We start from the raw sequence: 20,753 nt of genomic DNA, 5'->3' as shown, positions 1-20,753 counted from the left end.
ATGATTCGTAACCTCTTCTCCCAGTCCAGGGTATTTGACTCCTTTAAAAAAATCTTGTATTTTAGAATCATATGGTCAGAATCCCTAAGTTAAAACAAAAAATCCAGTTAAATGTATGTTACAACAGTTACTCTTAGATGTGTGATAACACACATGCTAGTTAATTTAAGAAAGTTTCAAAATTGGAGCTTGCATTAAGCAGTGGTATGTTATTTTTACATATTATGTTATTTGGTTTCTTGTAGATAGTTAAGGAGAGTAATCTTTTATATAAATTTATGTATCTTCTGTGACTAGCTTGGAAATGGTAGAGATCAGGAGTTAGCTGGAATTTATTTGTGCTTTTTTTTCCATAATGATCATGCTTTCATTATTTTTTATCATAATGTTTTCATTAATTTTTCTTTAAAATTATTGAGATATATCTGACATACATGTTAATTTCAGGTGTATGATATAATGATTCAGTATTTGTGTATATTGTGCAATGATCATCACAATACTATATATATAGTTAACATCCATTACCACATAGAGTTAACAGATTTTTTTCTTGTGCTGAGAACTTCAAAGATCTAATCTCTTAGCAATTTTTGAATATACAATTACAGTATTTTTAACTCTAGCTGCTGTGCTATACATTATATCCCCAGGACTTATTTATCTTATAACTGGAAATTTGTACCTTTTGACCACTTTTACCCATGTTTCCCTTCCCAATGCCCCAAGTTTTATTTTTAATGAACATCTGCATATACCAGACTCTGTTAAGTGCTAATAGATACAAAAGAAAGGCATGATGATGTGCAAACATAATAATAAAGGTGGAAGGTATTTTGGTGAGAAGGTGGGCAGCGTAGATCAACTTTCATCTGTTTTATTTCCAGGTAAATTTGTACCTCTGGGGAAAATTTCCTTTATAGAAAGAGAACTCAGGTTGAGTTGAGAAGGTTGAACACTACCCCCACATTTCCATTCTGTAATTTAAGTTTCTGTAATTAGATTGTTTAGTTGTTCCAAGGGAAAGGCAAATTTGGGAAATGCTATTTATTAGATTAACATTGTATTTTACATTTTTTTGTTAATACGTTAAGAGTTGCTCATTCTTTTCCATCAGCATTAATTTAAGATAAAATCACTATACAGAGTCAGACTCATGGCCAGTCAAGGAGAGTCTTGTCTCTGATAGCGCCATGACATGGTTGCCCTTTTAACATAGCCCGCTGACATCTTAATTTCATGAACTCTTTGTTTCCATTGAATCCATTTTAGTTTGCCGTCCATTATTTTAAACTTTATGTCATTAAAAAAAGTGTACTCTCACAGATTAAGGAATTATTTTATGTAGGTTTACTACCTGCCATGGGAAGTAGCAATTTTTCCTTTTCTATGTGTTATTTCTATTTCTCTCAGGTTTTGATGAGATATACCTGAGTGTACTTCTGTCAGGATTAGATGGAGAAATTGTGTTATAAAATTAATGGCAATTATGATCCTATAGATTATTTGGCTTATGTTTCTAGACCAAAACACCATATATTTTTTTTTAAGATTTTATTTATTTATTAGACAGAAAGGGAGAGAGCACAAGTAGGCAGAGCGGTAGGCAGAGGGAGAGGGAGAAGCAGGTTCCCCGCTGACCAGGGAGCTCAATGTGGGGCTTGATCCCAGAACCCTGGGATCATGACCTGAGCTGAAGGCAGATGCTAAACCGACTGAGCCACCCAGGTGCCCCAACACCATATTAATTTTACATAGCCATCCTGCATTGTCATAATCATTAAATTCTAATTAGGTGTTGTCTCTAACATGCATTATTTAGTAAGTCTGGTGGTTAATCAGACAGCTCTGCAAAGGTAATATTGTATGCTTTAATTTCAGTTCTACTTGGGTAATGTTTATGTTTTGTTGATATTTTATGTGGTTAAGAGTATATTAGAAAAATATCTTCTGTGAGTTGTTCATAGTGACTTTTTGGCCCTAAGTTTATTAATAACTTGTCATCCATGATCCTGTAAACATATAAACTGATAATTCATGACATGAATGATCTTTTACTTACCCATAAGGGAAATATTCCAGACCCACTCCCAGAGCCTCAGGAGGTCCCCTGTATTGCCCTCAGGGAGAGTTTTTAAAACTTCATTGCTTTTCTCATTCCTTCTACCAAACGACCCCATTCTCAGGGTCACCAGTTAATGTCTGTGTCACTGAAACAGTAGGTGTCTGTATGTCAAGAACTTCCTCAGCTTGTTACCTGACTGGTTTGTGGCCGAATCACTATCTAGTTCTGTCCACCTCCTTCCTTCCAGCTCCGAGGCAGGTGAATTCCTCTGGATTGGGACTGTCCTGACATCAGTCCTCTTAGAATCTGGTTCCTTCCTGGCTTTTCTGAGGTCAGTGCCCTCACCATGTCTACCATGCCCATTTTTATCTTCATCGACTCCTTAGCCGATAAGAATTTCTAAAGTCATATCATCTTAAACAAACAAAACACCGACTTCTTCCTTTACTTTGTTTCATTCTCAAGGAAATATTCTCTCGCGTTCTCTCTTTCCCTTAAGTTATAGGACAGCTTCTGAAAAGAACTTGTTTCCACTTCTTCATCTTCCAATTCATGCTCCAACTTAAGGTGCCTGAGCTTATGCACCTGTTACCAAGTTCAAACTTCTTTTGCTAGTAGTCTCTTAACTGCTGCATACAATGGTTTCATTAGTGGTCTTATTTGACCTTGCTTTTACATTTGATGTGGTTGATTACTTCTTTAATTTCCTTCCCTTCCCATACTATCCCCAATCTCCTGCTTCTTCCTTTTGGTTAATTCCTAGTCTCCTGTATGGGTTACTTTTTTTCTTCTTGGCCCTGAAGTTGGTATTCAGAAGCATTTCCTCTTCCTCTCTCCTTTCTTAGTGTGATCATTTATTTCTGCCTCTTCAAATTTTGTTAATATAGTCATGAATCCTAAAAAAACATCTTTACCTCTTGATTGGTAGACCTAGATGGCCAACTTCCTATTAAATATCTCCGAGTGGATATATAATAGCATTTCATAATCGTCATGTTCATAACTGTGTTCTTTATCTGTTTCTTCAAATTGCCTTCATTTCCTCTTTTTGTTAATACATCTTTGACTGTCAGTTGCTAAATTCCCAAACCTTGGCTCTCAGTTTTTGTCTCATTATCACTCACCCCTTAGATATCTCATCATTCAGGCTGATTGTACCTCCTCAGTAGTGTTCTTCTGTTATTTTTTTTTTCAGTAGGCTATTTTCATATTCTCATAATTGGTGTCTTCTTGTATTACTTCCATTCATTTTCTAAACTGCTTAGAAAAGATGCTTTACTGAAATACAAGTATGACTGTCATTCTTTTGCTTAAAATATGATTCCCCATAATTTATGGTCTGAAACTCAGATAATTTTGTACCTCATGATTGAACTCCCACCCTACCTTTCCAGTCTCTCTATAATTTGGGAACTTTGGTGTCTGGGGATCCCTGGTGCTTCTTGGTGCTACCCAGCTTTTGCACATGCGCTCTGTCAGAACTTGCCTTCCCACCTAATATAAATCTTTTTTACTTTTTTGGACACTTAACATTTACTTATGATGCTTAGTATTTTTTTTTTTTTTAAGTAGGCTCCACGTCCAGTGTGGAGCCCAATGTAGGGCTTGAACTCACAACCCTGAGATCAAGACTTGAGCTGAGATTGAGTCAGATGCTTAACTGACTAAGCCACCCAGCTGCCCCTTATTATGCTTAGTATAATGGATTGCTATTATTTGTTAGCATATCCTTCTATCCCATTAAATTTTGACTTTTTGGAGGGCTAAAACCTTTTTCTTTGTATTCACAGTCCCTATCATAGTGCATGGCACATAGTAGGCATCTTAATAAAACAGTGTAGCCTTATCAATGAGAGAAATAAAAATCAATAGTTGGTCAGTCAAAAAAGTTATAACAGTAGAGGAGCATAAAAATGATGTACACATATCTTAAATATTTTATTCAAGCATAAAACTTATAAATACATGTTTTTTGACAAATGTTGATATAAGACCTAGACTTTTTCTTCCAGTGTGGATCCACAGATGAGTTCAGTGTTTCTTACCAAAATCAGACCCACAGTGGATTGTCTATTTTTTCTAATTTGTTTCTTTGAAGTAAAAACTTGGACACACTCTTGCAGTTCTTTATGGTTTATTCTTCCATTGTTGGACAGTTATGATGCCCATACCTTATTCAATGCCAGTTTTTAAAAATTATATTTTTATGAACTAATCTTTGAATATTTTCAAGGCATTCAGCTTTCTATAGAAACATATTATGCATCATTTCATCCTCCTATTTCATTTATTTAAGTAATACATAACTTAATAAAATCACATTATAGTATGGTGTAACTGCATAAACACGTTTAGGATCAAAACCACTCTTACTACAAATGTTGTTCAGTTGATTGCATTAGAGGTACTCAGTCTGTTCAGGAAGGAGCCTACTGTTGGAACATTCCAGGTGCATCAGTCAGTATGATTTACAAAGGGAAAGGCGATCATTGGTTAATCTGGACAGTTGGTTCAGTGCAAGTTGGTTAAAAGCATTTTGCCATGTTTGTCAGATTGATGCTAAAGGACGGTTATCTCTGTACTTGGCATTTTTGTAACTAGAAAAGTTTAATACAAACTTGCCTGCTTTCCTGTGCATTTTCTCATCCACATCATTTATAAAAATGTTAAATAAGACCACTTTGAGCACCTGTCAGCTGGAAGTCCTAATGCTTATATGTCTATCTCTTTGTCATTTGTCTGCTGCTTTAACCATGGCAAAACGTAATTTTTAAAACTGGTCTTTGATTGCTGTCAAGTAGAGCAAGTGCTCAGCCATATTCTATCATTAATTCCTGTTTGTTTTTGTCCCTCAATATGTTGTTTTCTTCAATATTTGGAAGGCCTTCATTTCGACAGTTCTGTGGCTGGGCACCCTATTAGCACCCTTCTGTGGAATGGCTGGTTGTAATTAAAATTTTATACTTGAGCCAACAGTTTACAAATTTCACCTTGAGTCTTTAACTCTGTGACAATGCCAATCAGATTTTTATTATATCTAGTTTAATAATTAGGTCTAGACTCTCCCTTAAGTCAATCACTATTTGATTTAGTTCCTGCAACCTGTTTCAAACTATCAGTTGGTATTTGCAATATTCTTAATACTTTTTACTAATAAAGAGCAAGGAAACAGTTATTCAGTCTCTCTCTCTCTCTCTCAAAAATACAGAAAATCATACTTTATTTCCAAGGTTTTATCTTTTTAAGCAACATTTTTTTTATTGCTCTGAAGCACTTTGAAAGGTTACTCACAAATTCCTTCTTGTCAGGCCTGATGATTAGTTTGTCCTTGACTTACTGATTTTTGAGGGTTTCCCTATATTCTTTGATAGGGCTCTCATCCCAGTTTTTGAGAAACAGTTAGTATTTATGTCCCCTCTGATCGTATCCTTTAAGATTCTACACAGGGCTTGGTCGTTTTGATCCATAGCAGATGTTTATCTTGGGCTATGGATGCAGTCTTTACGACGGTCTTCCAAGTACTTATGGTTTATTTTCTTAAAGCTGCACATTTCCTTTTTTGGAATAATGCGCCATTTTTAAGAGTTAACTACTGACCTGTTAGAGCTGCCTTTCAAGGCCAGGGTGCTGGTGCTGTCTGGTTTGGCAGGACTTTTTTCCAATGAGCATCTGGTTTTGATTTTTTTCAGTGTTAGGTGAAACTCTCCTGCCTGACACCAGAGGTATATACTCAGATTGCATTACCGTTTTCTTAGAGTGTTTTTTTTTTTATTTCACTATGTTAATTAAAACTGCGAGACTGTTATCTATAATGATTGTAAAAGCAGTATCTCATAGTTCGTCTATACCGGCTCTTTCAACATAATGTGTATATGAGTTGGTAATGGCTATATTTCATAATAAAGGGAAATTATTTATGGATTAAAAAAAAAGCATACTAGGCTATTAGAGCAAGTAACTTAAGAAAGCAAGTGTTCAAAATATTCACCATCTGCTTCAGTAGACTTTCTGAGAATAACAGTAGAGTCTGAAACCCCCACAGGCATCTCCATTTTCTCTTCATAGTCTCCTCTACTCAGCATCCTCCTGGGTCCACCGGCCCACATTCTTTGTTTATGCACCGACCTGCATCTTGCAGGACTTCCAGCCCCCTTTAAACTCTCCTCTAAGAGTCGGGTCCTCAAGGCCATCTTCTATGTACTGATGAATGATTTCATCAGCTGGTTACCATGGTCTCCTTCATTTTAATCTGTACTCAGGTCACTAGTCAACTCTTAAAAATGGGGCATTATTCCAAAAAGGAAACATGCAGCTTTAAGAAAATAAACCATGGGTACTTTGAAGACCATTTTGAAGACCTTATCCATAGGTATTCAGGGCCATTTTATGTGTGCTGATGTGAATCATTCCATCAGCTAGTTACCATGAGGAGTCCCCTCCATTTCAGTCTCTTGTTTGCATCATGTTCTCTCTTCATAATCCTTCTGAGAGGGCCTCGCTATTGCCAATTCTAACTCCAGTAAGAACCCTAATTTTGTATATCTAGAGGGATCATTTCAGAACTCTCTGTGATGTCAGCCCTCAGGTCAATGTTCCTTTAGGTCACACTCTTTAGCTGCGGTCCTAAGCCATGTGGTTCAGGCACTTTCTCCGCATCACTCCTACACTGCTTTATGAGCTCAGGAACTGGAAATTTGTGCTGAAGCTAGGACTCATAATACTGTTCTTCATCTCTGGTGGCTGTGCATATCTACCCCCTTGCTCCATAATATGGAAAGCAGTATAACACAAACAATACTGAAATCTTCATCCTTAAGCCAAAAAGCAGTTGTCATGCAAATGGGTACCTGAGGGCTCACTAGATTTCCACATCATCATATATACCTAGATATGTGTCATTGCCTGTATAGTCCTTAGAGAACTGATAGAGGTAAATGAGAGTCTGGATAAATTGCTACATAATACAGATTATAATAACTTCGAAATAGTCACACGAGTATCTTTCACATTTGAATTTCACGCTTTGAAAAAACATATTTTGAATATGAACATGATCTGCTATTACCCATTTCAGTGTGTATGTATATATACCAGTATGTGAGAATGTGCATATAAATCAGATACACAGTAAAGTGTGTGTGTATGTATATTTATGCAGATGATGCAAAACAGAATGATGCATGTATAAGTTGTGTATATGAATCAAACAGCATGGTGTATATCTGTGTATATATGGGTGCATGTGTACATTTGAACAAACACAAAATAGTATAATGTACATGTACGTGTGTGTGTGTGTGAGGGAGTAGTGCAGTATATATGTGTGTATGGGTGTGTATGAACCCAACACTGATACAGTGTGTGTGTTTGTGTGAATCAGACATAGAATACTGTAGTGTATGTGTACGAATCAGAGGCAGGTGTGTATGTGTGCATATGTATTTTTGTGTATGATTTGGACACATGGTAGTATAATGTGTGTGTGTGTATGTGTCTGTATATGTGAGAGAGAATATCAGACTCATAGTAGCGTAAGTGGAAAAACACAGAATAAATTTAAAATTTATGTTGATTCCAGAACAACAGTTTCTGTGTGACTTTGCGCAAATCACACAATCTTTCTAGGCATCTTTAGTGAAAAGTGAGATCTTTACTAGCTTGAAGATCTTTCATGGTTTTGAAATTTGATGGTCACAAACTACCTAGCCCATTCCATCACTGTGTGAATCATTATGTCTGTAATGACATTTATAGTTGACCTTTCAGCATTCAGAATCTCCATTGTATCTTTGTTTATTAGCCTCTGCAGGAGAGAGACATAATAACTCTAATTTCATGGCTACTTCTCTGAACTATGCCTAAAATGGCCCTGGTTTTTATAATTAAGGGAATCAAATACTTCCTTGGCTACACTATCAAAATCAATTTTTCTTAATCATTGGATTAACATAAGGAAGAAAGGCAGCAATCTATGTCTCATCTTGTTCAGGCCACGTGGTATATAATACCTAACTAAAAATGACTGAGTGAGTGAAATCCTCGAAGGCAGTGTTCGTTCATCTTTGTTGGCAATAGATAGTACTTGCCATATGCTAGATATTCAGCGAATAGTAATGGAATGAACAAATCATTGTAAATTACATTTTAAAAATTCATTCTCATATATGTGCCATGTATTCTCTGAAGATTCCTTTATGAGGTTTTGGTTGGAGCTGGTGGAGGAAGGTGATTTCCCACCATCCTGTTTGCAAGAAGGCAGTGTCATTGAGATGCTGTTTGTGACAGACACAGAGGAATTGAGAGGTGGTGGGAATAGAATATTAGTGCTTTTCTCTCTTTTGGGAACAGTGATTGCACCCCTTTTAGAGGAACCATCTTAAACCAGTGAACCAAATTATTTCATTAGCTCTATGTCCATACAATCATATGGGAGATTTTTCTCCAGGCATAAATCTTGTGTCCATTGGGCACTGAAGCAGTTAATCTAAATGCTCTCTTTTGGAATCAAAGTGCAGTGTGGACGTAGCACTGAGTTATGATGCCAGCACATCAGAAGGTCCTATTTTTTCCATAGAATATTCTCTTCCTAGCATGTGGTATCTATAAAAGGAAGTGAAAAATTCTATAAGGGAAAATTATAAACATTATGAGAAGATTTGGTATTCAATACAGAATGCCTTTTGCATTGTGTGAATGCCTTACCCATTTTTTAAAAAAATTTCAAAAACCATTTAAGCATTAATCATTAGGTGTAGTGGTAATTAACTTTTACTTCAATACCTTATGCCAGCCTTCTTGTGGGAAAGGAGTAAAAGTTAAAAAATGGGACTTCAAAAATTTTGGTTATCAGTTATCACAAGTATTCTTCAGGAAGACATTTGGCCCTAAAATGAATGAACTAAGAAAATGTTATATAAGGTGGGTATACCTGGCAGTTTTGATGTCCTTGAAATTTAGCATAAAAAATGCTAATATAGATTCTGGATGCTTGATTATGGCTATAGGTTAGCTCTTTAAGTTCAGGCCTCTTTGCAGGGTTTTGAAATTTTTGCATGAGGTTTGTGCTGAATTTAACCTTACAAGGAGGCTTCCTCTAGAGTCAAAATGAAACTGAATATTCATATTAGGATGGTGGGGAAAGAAAAAAATGTCCTCCCCTCAGAAGCAGACTGCATGAGAGTTCTGCCAACTGGCCTGTTTGTGAGAACTAGTGAAGTCATCAGTCCAGAGCTATTTTAATACACTGACACGGTGCTCCGAGGCAGCTGGAGGTGCCTTACAGAGGAAGCTCTGAGAGAGAGGTTTTCAGAAGCAGAGAATTTTCCTGCTGACTGACAGCATCACCATTTCACACGGGCTGGGACTCTGACATCTCTAGGAAGCATGAGGGCTTGTGTAATGGCCCAGGCAGAAGGAGGGTGAAGAGGATTTTTCGTTTTTTACAGGCTAGCTGAGGCAATATCTCAATATCAAGATGCCGAGACTATCCAGCAGGAGTGGGTTGCCATGGGTAAGGGGAATGGGAATGGTGGAAAGCTGGAGAGGAACTCTTTTGTTTATAGCGCAGGATGGTTTCTTTTCCTTTTTTCTTTTACTCAAAAAGGTCGTAAATGCAAAGCCTGCCCTTTTGCTGACACAATCCTGTAGGAGATCAGGAGCAAAATAAAGGAAGTGGGGCATGTATATAATTTATCAGTATATTGAAAACAAACTGAATACCACGCTGGACAGTAAATTACTTCAGAACAGCCCCAAAGTGGGAGAATAGCCTGTTAAGTCGAATTTTTAAACCCTTAAGAAAAAGATCTATCACTTGTGCAAAAAAATTTTTTTAACCTGAAATAATACATTTTAATATGAACTCTGGCCTGTGGACTCGGTTACTAAAGATCCTTCAGAAAACCCTAAGTGAGTATTTGATTAGAGAATCATCTACCGGATGCTGTTTTAAACACTTCCGAAACCATCCAAAAGTGTACACAGAGCTTCATCCCTTTAGAGACTTAGAAAAAGTCCAGATACATCAACCAAATGGAGGTAAATTTAGAGATAATGAGATACTGCGTCTGACTGTAAGAAATTAACTCTTTTTCAGCTTCATTGATGCACGTGTTTTAAATCCCAGAAGTAAGGTATTCTCTGATAAGTAGCTTCCTACAATAGGGAGCGAATCAAAGCAGACAACTTTAGCATGAGTGCACTCAGGGGTCATGACTGTGAAAGCTGCCATGATTCAACCCCTATTGAGCAATGGGAAGCCAGAGACAGGAAGCTGCCTTGTTTATTAGAAGTAGGGTAACCACAGTCGCAGACAACGGAGGAAGATTTTGCTGGTGCTTTCATTCTGAATAGCAAGCTCTAGTTCAAAAAAAAAAAAAAAAAGCCAAAGTATTTGGCATAGCTGTTTCTGTATTACTAAGCCGTACAGAGCTCCTGTGTGCTTCTTAAAACTTTTAGTTAAGAAACGTCAGGGTTGTGCCTTTTTATCACTAACAGTTAAAAGTTTAACAGAGCACTTCTATAAAGTCAGGGTATGAAAGAGTGCATGGCCTTGATTTCTGCAGTGTGAATTCAAAGTAACGTAACCTTTATTAGGTGACTGCTTCCTTCAGACTATTCCAAAAGACACTTATTCAGAGATTGCCATCCTGTTTCAGCAGGAAAAAGATCAGAATTGCCTTGGGATTACCAGGAAGGTGGGAGAGGGATTGCAGAGTAATTTTCTATTTGATAAAATTTGGGGCATCGTTTGGAACTTTTTCAATTACAGATGAAGAAACTGAGACCAAACAGTGTCTTTCTTACCTGACATCTGGGAAGTCTCTAGATTTCTCTAGGAAATATCATGGAAAATTAGATGAATGAACCTGAGAGTTACTGTATGTCCAGTAATAGACTTGCCGTTTTGGAGGGGTGGGAAATGAAGAGGAACTGCAATGTGATTATGCTAAAGCTTTCTGGGACATAATTTATTCCTTCTCTGATACTTAGAAGGTACTTGAGGATTCATGAAATTTGCTCTGGTTTTTAAAGGCTGGGGTTGAAATCTAACTCATCCATTATCGCTTGTGGGACCCTGGGCAAGTAACTTAATGTATTTGGGCCTTATTTTCCTCATTTGTGAGAGGAACTTAATAATAGAACCTATCTAAAAGGATTATTATGATGTTTTGAAAGAATAGATCTTGAATGCCTTAGCGTGATGCCTGGATTGTAGAAAGAGCAAAATAAATGTAGACTGTTGTTATGATGACTAATACTGTTACTTTGTTGTACGGTATCCTTCACGGCCCTCATTTGAAAGATTCATTTTCATTTGTGTCAGCTACACAAGGGACCAAGGTCTAGATTTGGCCCACTGCCCTCACCCCTGTATACTGGAAAATTGTTTTCCTTCTGGTGGGCTGAAATACATGCTCTTTGAGGAATGAAGTTCAAGACGTTAAAACCTGTGAATAGGGATCAATGAACATTTCAAAGAGAGTAGGTAATAGGACTAACAACTCCAGGGTCATAGTAGCAGGTTTCATTCATGGTCATTTTGTATGTTCAGATTTCCTGTTTCCTTCTTTTACGTCTTACTCTGGGCTGTGTATGGATATGCACATACTTTCATATATTTTTAGATGTTAATTTTGCATGTATTATTTAAATGATAAAATTATGAGATACGTTCTTTGTATCTGTTTTATAGATGAGGAAACTAGGCTCCAAGAAACTTATCAAAAATTACCTAGAGTTAAACACTTTTTATTTCATTTTTTATTTTCTTCCTCTCTGTGTCTCCGTATCTCCCCTCATCTCTTCCTTCCCCCTCATTGTACATACTTGGCTTCCTTCCTTTTTACCCTTCATCTTTCTCTTTTCCCTTTGCATGTTACCCTTCCTCTCTTTTATTTTTCCTGACTTCTCTGATGGATAGTAAAAATAACTTTTAAGAAGTTGCTGTCACTAATAACTTTTGAATTTTTATACCAATAATATGTTTTCTTTTAAAGGTGTTGAATTAAGTTGCAGTTTGTGGCCCGTGATTTAACTAGGCTCTCCTGTGTGTTCATGACTAGCTGACAAGAAAAGTAATTTGCTTCTCTTGTTTAAAAGATGGAGGCCACTCATGGACATGTCTTGAAAATTACCTTCTTCATTGATAGATAATTCAACTTATGCTGAGTGTTCTGGTTTTAAAGACCTCATAGTAGCCACCCTTTTGACTGCTTTAAATTTCCCTTTTTGGTATAAAACCTGCTGTACTCTACTCCCTGAGAGTCCAGTGACATGAGCCCCTTTTCAAAGGTAATGGGGGAAGATCAGAGTTTTCTCCTGGCCTGTGGGGATGGGGTGGAGGTTGTGGACAGCTGGCCCCTCAGTTCTGCTTCTGTCTCACCGTCTCCAACTGGCTGTCCCCGTTGTACTTTGTACCCACCTACACATGCACACAGCCCCTAGCCCTGGCTTTTTTTTTTTTTTTTTAAATTAAAAGACCACGTGGAGTTGGCTTTTGCTTTATGAAGATAAGGCAAATAGAAAAGTTAGAAGTTCAGGAACAAAAAAGCTTGAAATTGGATCCTAGCCCATGTGTTTTAAAATTCCCTCGTCAGGATTCAACAACTTGTACCTGGCAGCCCATCATGGTCTGGAACTCTCTTTCGTACTCTCATGAATGGCTCCCAGTAACTTGCAAAAATAATTCTGAGCTCTGAAGCTATGCAGAGCACTACAACTTTTCTCTGGCCCTGGTGACCAGACCAGTTCTGGACCTCCTTTTGCTCGTGTAAAGACAATATTTTCTAACTCTTCTCTTTCCCCCTTCTTAACTAGGCCCCACAATGGAGGGGGAAGAATGCAGACTTTTGTTACACAGAGTTGAATTTCACTCCCCTTCCTTCCCAGAGAAGGCGGACATGGCTTCTAAATATTTTTCCACTCCTCTTTACATGTAGAATTAAAGCCAAAACAAATTACGGTCATCTTGGCTTTTTGGTTGGTTTGATGAGTTGGAGTTGACTGTAACTTTGAAAGAACATTTTTTAGTTTGACAAAATAGTTGGGTAGCACAGTTTTCATTTTCACAGATTACTTTTCTGATCCTATTTGTAGACCAAAGCATGGCAAATACTTGAATAAGTTTCACTTCTCTCTGTGTAGGAAACTCTTCATGTTAAATAGGATTCTTATATACTCAAAGGGATATACTGCATAATTTTATACCTAGTGCCATATAAGTTGGATTTCTTATTCATCACACACCATATGCAGTGTTATTAATCTTTACTGTAAGTAGAGTGACAAGTGAGCAATAAAAGCAGGCCTTAAAAAAAACTACCAACAAACATACAGGGAAAAAAAAAAAACCTAACAGATGCTTCGGAAAGAAGTGACAGTCAGTGAAATGTGGGTTACATGTATGTTGCATAACTGATGCACTGATGTGTATGCTCAATATGGTCCTTGGTTTTCACTTCCGATCACAGTGTGGTCTTCGTTCTTTCCTTCTCTCTCCACTCTCCCTTCCGTCCTCCCCTGCACCTCCCACAGCTCTTCAGTCATATAAAACGTCTTCTCTGGGTGGGGACCCCTTGACTCCTTTTCCTTTGCCCTCTTCAGGCGGGTGTTGTATGTGTCTCTGTGATCCCAGGCCCACCTGTCTTCACTGAACGGGGTGGAGGATAGCCTTTGAAGGTGGTTGGCACCGCTCACGTGATGGTTCCTGTTTCCTCTGCCTTTCTTGCCCATCTGTACAATCCACTGTTGCTTGTGGGGTTGTTTTGTCTGTCGTTATCCATGGCTGCTCTGCCAGCTGCACCTGGAACTTGTTCCTGGGCCTTATGCATGCAGCCATTTATCCTGGCCCTGGGCTCAGTGCTTTATAGCTGTTGCTTTACTGGCCGCCTACTGCCTCGAACAACTGTGTTTAGGGTAAATTGATGCTGTTGTTTTTCTTCCAACTGTCACCATTGCTTATCCATACCCTCCTCTGTTAAATGAAAAATATTCTGTGGACATATCTTGACTGTTTCATGTGCTGAGGCTTGGTGAGCCCTGCCTGTGGAGACATTAAGACTAGCCCAAAGGCAGAAGGACTTTGTTATATCAACCAGAGGGAGCAGGTTAAAGGCTGTTGATTATGCCCACAATTTGTTCCCACACTCTGGGGATGAGCATCCTATGTTCACAGTGATGGAGGAACCAGACCGACTCGGGCGGCCTCACCGCTTTCTATTGCATCATGTAGAGAACCAAGAAAATACAAGTTAAAAGTATCCTCAGATACTTTGATGGCAAAGGAAATGCCTTGCATTGATTTGTTATTGTAGTCCCAGCAGCACAAGGCATTGTTTTTTGTTGTTGTTGTTTTGTTGTTGTTTTTTACTTTTAATAAATTGCTTAGCAGTCAGGGTTTTGCTTTTTAAAGACATTTAAGTGAAGGGACTGGATTTGAGAAACTGATGTCTAAATTTCCGACTTTGTTGTTGTTAAGACCGCAAAGCATTTTGGTGGGAAAGTAAAGGGCAGAATTTGACTTAAAACTTCAAGTTAACTTGCCTTTGGTAGTTTTTCTTAACTTGATCTTTCTGTTGCTTTTTAATTATTTAGTAATGTTGTCAATGGCTGGTATCTGGGACTTGAGATGTCTTATTCACTGTTGCCCACTCTGCTAGATGCTCTTAAGCAAGAAATTTAACTTTTCTTTGTCCTAACTTTCCTGTCCATAAGATGTTAATTATTATAATTATTCCCCACTTGTTTCATAGGGATGTCAGGACGCTTTCGCATAAATGCTCTGTGTAAATACGAAGTATAATATTATAATGGGCTTTTAATTTTCTTTAACGTCAAATCTTTGCTCACTAATTTTTAATTAGGATGGATGTGCATTGAAAATGTTTAAGCTTATGAGTCATTTTTCTTAATAAGATCACCGACCTATTCCTTTTGTTTTTGAGAAGTGGGGAAAAAAAGCAATTCTATCAAGAATGGGAAGTACTCTATCCAGTGGATGAAAGCCCGTGATGTTAATGCAGTCAGTAAAATATAAAGGCACACTAATATGTCCACAACATCAAAAAATAATGTGAACAGGGAGGCCACACAGCTGGGAGAATGGCCGTGGCAGGGATACTGGGGCTCAGATCTTGAAGCTGTCTCTCATTAGCTGTGTGGTCCTGGGTAAGTCATGGGTTGTTTTCTCCTTAGTAAAATGAGTCACTTGAGGTTGCTAATTTCAGTGTTCCCTTGTGTTGTGTCATCTTAAAACCAACTATCCCTTCCCTGCCCTTCCTTGCCAGCCTCCCTGTCAGGGGCAGGTCTGATGCAGACATCAGTGAGTGTGACTCTTCGTGGGACTTTAATGACCAGTGGAAGAGTCCAGCTCCTGATGATAGTGCCCTTAGTGTTTTACGAAATATTTCATGTTACGTGTAAATTATTTTGGGCCAAAGCATCTAGAAGTTTCAGTGATCACACTGAATTAGTTGCTTTGAATCCTCTTTATAAATTGTCCTAACTGTTTTGACTAGCCTGGTGGTTTTTAATTTTTGGAGGTAGGGGTCAGCTTTGTAGATTTTGTTTTTTTAACCCATGTTGGTCTAAGAATTTTGATGCTGTGAGTAGTCTGAAATACCTCTTGAAGATAATACAGGAGCAGTTTCAAAGGCAGCATACCTTAATCATATTTTATATGGTGGAATACATGGAAAAGTTTACTGGGATTGGGATTTTATAAAAAAAATCATGACTCAAATTACTTTTTTTAATAACTATTAAATGTTCATAGCAACATTTTATACCCATTAGTCCCACAAAGTGAATTTATCTCTAGTTTCTCAATGAATATGAGTTTCTAGGTCCCATTTTACCCTTCATCCTGACCAAAATGCAGACAGGCCAAAAGGTTTTCTCTTTTTACTCCACATCCTTTTCCTTCTCAACAATGGACTGATACAATTCTAAGCAATATTTTCAATATGTTTTTTCATCCAAAGAGATTTATGTGATAATTTTAAGCTTTACAACCATTCGTTTTACTTATCGAGCATCTGTTGTGTGCAAGGTCCAATACCCAGGTGTGTAACCTCCACCTCTCACGGAGCATTGTTCCGGCTGTTCCTGAAGCCAGTGGAGGCGGTGTGTTGAATGGTGAACAGCACCAGCCTCTGGCTGCTTGGCTTTGCCTCCTGTTCCGGTGCTTGCTCAGCTTATGACTTGACCTTCTCTGTGCTTTAGTTGTCTTATCTGTGACATAGGGAATGTAGCCCTACTTTGTAGGATTGTTGAGAACATTAAATGAATTAAAACATGCGAAGAGTTTCATGCCTGACACACAGTGGTCCTTGTCTATTATTATATTATCATTAGCAATAGTAGGTAGTAGTATTGATAGCAGTAGGTGGTATTTCTTGCCATCCATGATTCTTAGAGTTTCATGGAAAGTTGAGAGCTGCACCTATTACAAGGAATATGTACCAAATATAAATGAAGTATGTGTAGATACAGTCAGTTTTTCACCACAAATGGCCAATGAACATTTTTTTCCTCTATAAATATTTTTAGCTTATATAGGAAGTGTACCTTGGTACTTCGTCCTTAATTATTTTAGGTATTTCAGTTTATTCTAGCAGGTATCTGAACATGCCCATTGTAAACATATGGCCAAAAAAAAAATCTAGATAATAGAGTTTCCTGATTGATACAAAGGCTTTTTCCTGTTCAGGTTTAAGTTAATCTGCATGTGCTTTCTTAATGATTGTTGGTATGGCTGTGGTGGGTGTTGAGTACAAGGCAGCCAGGGAAGACTCTGGAGGTTTAAGAGGGAAAGCAAGACTATTGATGGGCAGAGATGATGAGCAATGGCCTAGCGCCAGGAAATGGAGTATGTTTGGTAGTTTATGAGGCAGAAATGAGCAGAGTACATGCAAGGGAGGGAAAGCCAGTTGCCCTCCAACTTTTATCTCAGCTGTGGTCATGGAAGTAAAGGGCAGACACCAGGCGGGGTGACTTTATCTAGAGGTGGCACATTTGATTCTGCCTCATTCATTACCCATGGCTGTGATGTCCAAGTGGCATTCACTTTAAAACTTTGAACTGGAATGGAAACTTGCTTTGGGGGAAGAATTCTTCCTCTGAATAGTGTGTGATGTGATCTGGTCAAGATAGTGGAGCATGGTTTTGGGCAGGGTGGATACCTGCTTCCTTGGCTGGTAACTGGATTCTCAGCTTTGATAGATGGACTCATTGTTCTTTCCTTTCCACGGAGTGTCAAAAAACTTATTTTTATTAATAGTCCCCTCAAGAGTGGGGCTAGTAGCAAAGCTAAACAAAACAAAACAAAACAAACCAACTTGGAATACTTGATTCAAAAAATATAATTCTCAGAATTACCCAATAGGCGGCAGGTGGGCAAACCATGAGAATGCCTATGTGTGGCACTGTATCCTAGACGGACTTAACACGGTGTGTACCATGTTTCTGATCTAGTTTAATCCTCGTAGTTACTCTGAGAAGTTATAGCATCTTCCTTTTTTAACACATAAGGAAATGGAAGCATAGAAAGGTAAAGTAATTCATTTTGGGCCATACACGTAGACGATTTGGGAGCCGGACATGGAATCCTTATCTTCTTATTCCAAATTATCTTTTCTTTTTATTTGCCCTTACTTCTGCTTCTCTCTACTTGATCCCAATTCTGTCTGTCTGTCTTTCTTTCTTTGGGGGTCAGTTTGGTGTGAGTGGTGACAGTGCTTTTGATCTTCTGATGACGGTTGAGTCCATCCCACTCCTCAGTCCATGCTCTGCCTGCTTTCCTGGTACCTGAAGGCTCCTTTCCTGTTTTGCTCATTCCGCTTGGCTTTTCTTCAGTCCCCACTTCCACTCCTCTTTCCATTTTCTGCCCTGCTTCTCACCACCAGCCAAGCACACTTCCCCAGGTCCCTGAAATATGTCCCTTGATATGCAGGAGACCTTGCAGAGTCATCCGTGGTGTTCTTAAGCATGTGTGCTTAGTTTTTATAAGTGGTTCTATGCTGTACAACTCACCTCTTTTTCTTACTGTTTTCCCTCACTACTGCCCTTGAGGTTCTATCTATGTTGCTATTAGCTCTCACTTCTGTGTAGTATTCTGTAACATTCACCAATCACAATTTATTTTTCCATTCTGTAGTGGAAATCTTGAACATCGGTTAAGTCCCAATACTACAGTGTTGCCTTAAATATTTCCAAAAATGTGTCCTTAAGAAGAGTGGAGATGCCTGGATCATACAGGACATAAACATACTTCATGTCACTAATCCCTGCCGTATTTTTATTTTTATTTTTTGCAAATTGCTGTGCTGGTTTAAATACCCACCAGCTGTCTGTAAAGTTTTCCCTTTCACCAAACCACTGCCCGAACTTGGTGTTACTCTCCTCTTTAATTGTCATCATCCTGATCGGTGTAAAGAATATCTTGTTATTTTGATATGTATTTACTTGATTTCTGGTGAGTTTTAACCTCTCCCTCACTCTCTCTCCCTCGCTGTAACATCCCTTGCTGTTGTGGAAATTCAGACCCTTATTAAGTCTTACTTGAACTGATGAAATACCTTTCTGACTGGAGTCTCTGCCTCTCACCCCCCAACTTCCCCTGCTTGCTGGATTCATCCTCTTAAAATTGTCACGTGGGTCCTGCTCAAAATCTCTAATGGGTTCACATCCTTTTCGGTATAAACTCTTCATGTGTAAATTGCATCCCTCCCCCCACACACACTGTGGTGGGTTTCAGAGTGTATTTTTGGTCTTGACCCCGACAGCTCCCCATGGCCCCTGATACATATTAGGTCTCCTCACTGTGCGTTACTGCGCATGGGATGGCTCCTGCTTCTTTCAGCAATCCTCTTCATTCTGTCTTTTAGTTTTGGTGTTCATCACAATTTTGTATGCACATAGTTTAAACAGTCAAATTGACCAACAGAGCTTGTGAAGAAAAGACAGCAATTCTTTGCTTGTTTTCTCCCCTCTGTTTTTCCCATCCTCTGACAGAAACTTTTCTCAACTGTTTTTCAGGTTCTTTTGCTTTTTAAGCATCGTATCTCTAAATAATTTGTACATGTTGCTATTTCTTTCTTTTTATTTCCTTTAGTGTTAACCCGTATCTGTGGACTTGCCCGTGTGCGGTATGAGGATTTAGCTCTTTTCCTCTCCATGCGCCCCACTAAACAGACAGCTTCTCTGTCTCTCCAACATAGTTGTTTCAACATTGATTAAATCAGTATTAAAGGTTTACCTAATTATACCTGTGGAGGTGCTGCTCACAGTTGTGCTGGTGTATGACGATTACTTTTCCTTTCCTGTAAATTTTATTGTCTGATTTTTTTTTTTTGGTTGTTTGTTCGTTTAGTTTTTTTTTAAGATTTTATTTATTTATTCGACAGAGATAGAGACAGCCAGCGAGAGAGGGAACACAAGCAGGGGGTGTGGGAGAGGAAGAAGCAGGCTCATAGAGGAGGAGCCTGATGTGGGGCTCGATCCCAGAACACCGGGATCACGCCCTGAGCCGAAGGCAGACGCTTAACCGCTGTGCCACCCAGGCGCCCCGATTGTTCGTTGAGTTTTGAAGATGCTCATTCCTGCTTAAATCCCCAACTTGTCTCGTTCTTTTCTGTGTTCATTCCAAGTCATGAGAATGTTGTGTCGGGTGCTTCCTGGGGCCTTTAGCAGCACTCTGTCTTGTGCACAGCTCTCGTTCTGGGGTCGCGCTGTTATCCTTTCCCCTCCTTGTGCCCTCTGTCTCCTTCTCTCCCCCTTCCTCCTTCTTTGTTTACTTTCTTCTTTCCAATGCATATCCTCCTTCCTGAGGAGCCAGGTTGTAGGAGAGGTAAATGTTTGACATCTAGCATGTTAAGAGTATCTTCACCTTTATACTTCATGGATAGTATAGTTGGGTCTAGAATTCAGGATTGAAAATAATTTTCCTTTGGGATTTTAAAGCCATTTCTCCACACTACCTTCTGTTTGAATGCCATTATGATTCCCAGTACTTCTGTTAGTGACATTTTCTCCCCTGACTCTTGAGTTTTCTGTCTCTGAAATCTTGTAATACACGAACAAGTGTTCTTGTTCCAAACGTTCTGAATTTCCCAATGACGTGCCTTTATGTGGTCTCTTTTTGTCCAGTATTGCAGGGTACTCAGCTGGCCCTATCATTTTATAAATGATAAAATGAAAATACTTGTTTTAGAGTTTTTTTTTTTTTCAAATACAGAAATCTCTTGTTGTCCAAGTTTATTTGTTTACTGAGTTCAGATAGCAGGCAGCCAGATAGGGACATATCAGAGGATCTAGGGTACTGCTTCCTCCAAAGAAAAACATCTCAAAATTAATTTTCATCATCTATTTAGTTCTTGAAGGAGGGGAATGAAAGTGGGGAGTGGGGAGAGGGTCTCTGGTTGATGCTGTGCTCATCTCTATTTTCTGTTTTCCTTTTAACTCCCATATTCCAATGTCATGAAATGCCTGTGTTCTTTTTATTATTTTGCTCCTGTTTTCTGTCTTTTGTTCTGCTCCCTAAAGATTGTCTTCATAGTCTTCCTATTGTTTTATTATCTCACTTTTAAAAAAAGTATATCTTTTAGAGAGAATGAAATAGAGTGAGTAGGGGGAGGAGCAGAGGAAGAGGGAAAAGCAGACTCGGTGCCAAGCACAGAGCCTGACGCGG

At 38.5% G+C, this 20,753-nt stretch overlaps 1 protein-coding gene across 4 annotated transcripts in view; it reads left to right on the top strand.

Annotated features, from left to right (window-relative positions):
• Nucleotides 1-20,753, top strand: part of KLF12 (Kruppel like factor 12) — a 412,821-nt gene that overhangs the window by 57,931 nt on the left and 334,137 nt on the right. The gene's annotated exons all lie outside the window — the stretch shown is intronic.

This window comes from Ailuropoda melanoleuca, chromosome 7 (genome assembly GCF_002007445.2).
Source record: "Ailuropoda melanoleuca isolate Jingjing chromosome 7, ASM200744v2, whole genome shotgun sequence".
NCBI lineage: Eukaryota > Metazoa > Chordata > Mammalia > Carnivora > Ursidae > Ailuropoda > Ailuropoda melanoleuca.
This window is presented reverse-complemented; position numbering and strand designations above follow the sequence as displayed.